The sequence below is a fragment of the Stegodyphus dumicola genome, chromosome 11 (assembly GCF_044657685.1).
Source record: "Stegodyphus dumicola isolate Sdum_Otavi_A_Nest chromosome 11, ASM4465768v1".
Taxonomy (NCBI): domain Eukaryota; kingdom Metazoa; phylum Arthropoda; class Arachnida; order Araneae; family Eresidae; genus Stegodyphus; species Stegodyphus dumicola.
Window position 1 is genome coordinate 109106681 of NC_140778.1, and position 3304 is coordinate 109109984.

Sequence of the window (3304 nt, forward strand, 5' to 3'; positions counted from 1 at the left end):
TGAAATATCAAATAATCCTATAAATGCAACAAAGAGATTTTAAAAATGTAAAAACCAAAACCCTTAAACAAGCATACCCCAATTAAAAAATTTTATGAAATTTAAAGGAATTTAAAAAACTCTAAAGAAGAGTTATCAGTCAACTTCAATGCCACTTCATCAGGGCAAAGGAACATTGAAATTAATTAAAATCTCTCTTCTATGAAAATCCTTGCTTTTCTGTATCCAGAATTAGCCGATGAACCATTTCAATGTATTTTAATTATAATAGTTCACCCGAAAATTCTGTCCCTTCCCCAAAGCATGGGAAAAAAGGAAAAAAGAAAGTAACTTTAAATTAGAATCTTTTACCTTAAATAAAGAGAGTACCATTTCACTTAACGAAAACGAAAATGAAACAAAATACTAAAAAAAAAAGGTTTTGTAATATATATATATATATATATATATATATATATATATCTTATCTTATATATATGCGGCTTAAGTGTTTGTCGCCGACAGTTTATTGGTTGCTTGCGTAACTGTAACTTGTTTTATTCCCCGTGCAGTGCAGCGCGTGACGAATATTATGAGAAAGCTAAGCAGGAAAAAATAAAAATACAAGAGCACGTAAATTTAACATTTAATAAATAAATTTAACATCTAAATATAATAGAATTCGGAAATAAAAACCGGCAACTATGAAAAAACAAATAAAAGGAAATAAATAAATATCTTTATTACATGCGGCTTAAGTGTCTGTTTGTCGCCGATAGTTTATTGGTTGCTTGCGTAATTGTACTAGCCAATGGGGTGAAGTTACCATGGCACAGGTTTGCCGTTTCAATTGAGACGTACACAATTTCCTGTAAAACTTGCCTTTGCTATGACCATCCATAATTCTCAAGGCCAAACGCTTAAGCGTGTTGGCATTTTTTACATGAGCCTGCATTTGAAGACGGTCAACTTTATGTTGCCTGTTCAAGAGTTCGTGAAAGAACGGACGTAAAATTAAAAATAATGGATGGTCTTCTGCAATGCGAGCTTAAAAATGACGGAAAGATCTACACAAAAATATTGCGTACAAAGAGATCTTTGGCATGGGTATAAACATTTTATTATTTAAATCACCTTTATCTATTGAGCTAGCGGTGGCTTTTAAGAAATGTACCGCCAGTAGTTTCCTTCATTGCACTCTAAGCAATTAAGCAAGTAGAAGGGGGAAACCCCGAGGGGCAGTAAGCAAAGGGGCGTCTTCGCCGCCTGCTCTGGGTAATTCAGTTTGAATTAACAGACACCTTTGCACAAATCATTTTAATTACAATTTATAATATCTAGAACAGCGGTCATTTCGTATGACCGCCCGGCTTTCTAATATAAAAATAATCGACTAAAAGGAAATCATATTTATCTTCCCATAATAAATAAACATTTTTTTTAATCTAATGAATGCTATATAACGTAAAGGCTAAACTCATTTGTATTTCAAAGGAAACATAAGACCAGCACTTCCTAGATTGCATATCATTAATCATTGGAAACTGTATAATATTCCTCTTCTGAAATGAGAGTGTGATATTTTTTGATTGTACAAATGAGAACTATCGTCTGAAATAGTTTTCGGTTCTTTTGAACATACATTATCCCTCAAAACACGGCAGACAAGGTATCAAGGTCATAGGGTTGTAATCAGGGTTGATGCTAAATATTTTGCCACCAAGTGCAAATTCTGCTGTTCCTAAATTCTGTCACCCGGATTTCAGGAATTAAAAAAATTTTGTCAACTCGAATTTCTGCCATTTGCTCCTGCTTTACAGCTGACCCTGCTCATCATAGTGATAGCTGATCAGTGCATTATCAAAAATGGCTACAGAGCTTGCTTGTGTATGCTCCGTGATGATCTCATGTCGGAAAATGATGTTTCACACCCTTTATCTGGCGAAAGTTTAAACTTGGAATTACTGCGTTGATAAACTATTTTGCTTTGAACTGTTTACTTATTAGTACTAAATTCGTGAGAATCGTGACAAAATCAAAATTTCATACAACCAACAGTCAGTAGTTAACAGCTTGTCTAAAGTAAACGTAGGAACAGATGAAAACTAACTAATCCTTCTTTAGGCAAAGCCAAACACACCAGAGCTCCTCCCACTGGCTTGAAAACGCGACTGCAATCGAATGGAGCGCAGGTTCCAAACAGATAAAATGTTTTATGCTTTTGAATGTTAGGTAAAAGTATTAAACATTTTATCTCTTTGGAGAACGTTAATGATTAAATGTTAAGAGAATAGCCTATTGTAATGTTGGGATGCCACTGCTCCCTAAGCGTGTTGGCATTTTTTTGATGCAATGCAAAAATGATGCAAAAATGATGTTCAATTTACGAATTATTCTTAGCATAAAAACGAAAAAAACGAGGTAAAAATTTAATTGTATAATGCTAAAAATGTTAGATATTTTCTTTTACATTGCGGTGGACATAAATTATGGGTCAGGTTAAATATAGTTTTACGAAGATAAATGGTTGTACTTTTTATATATGTTACGGTGAAACACCGAAATCTGGAGAATGTCGACTTTCACCGGTGAATGTCAACATTCACATAGTCGCTTGGTGTATGTCCGAAATATTTTCCAAATACTCTTATTTCTGACTTACACCGGTAAATGTCGACATTCACCATGTACTAATGGTGAATGTTGAACATATAATATTATATTTTCTTCTCCGTAATTTAGTCGCGAAAAAACGCACTTCAGCCTTAAAATAAGAATATAAGAACTTAAAACACACAGTACATTCAAAATGAGAAAGGAAAATAACAGAAGTTAAAAACTTACTAAATTATGTGATTCAAATCTTATTTATTGTAACAACTTAAACCATTATGATACTTTGAATTGCACAAGAGGCCTTTATTTACAATTGCATTTATTTGTGGAACACTTCCTTTTTCAATGACAACGTGTACATGTATATACTCCTCTCTTTTCGACCTACACCAGAGCATATCTGTGATTGTCGACATACACCGGTGAGGGTCCGAATGTACAAGAATGTAATGCAATAGTCGATCTTTCACCGACGTATCTGATGAATGTTGACATTCTCCGGTGAAAGTCGACATTCTCCAGTTTCGGTCTTTCACAGTAACATATATAATTCTCTATATTTGAATGATTTATGTGCTTGTTTGGTAAAGATTAGCGTGACTTATCGCATTTACGGATTTATCATTCCTATTTTGTAATGCGCATAGGCACATAATATATGCTTAATATAAATTTATATAAATCTGCTACTTCCCACATGCACATACGT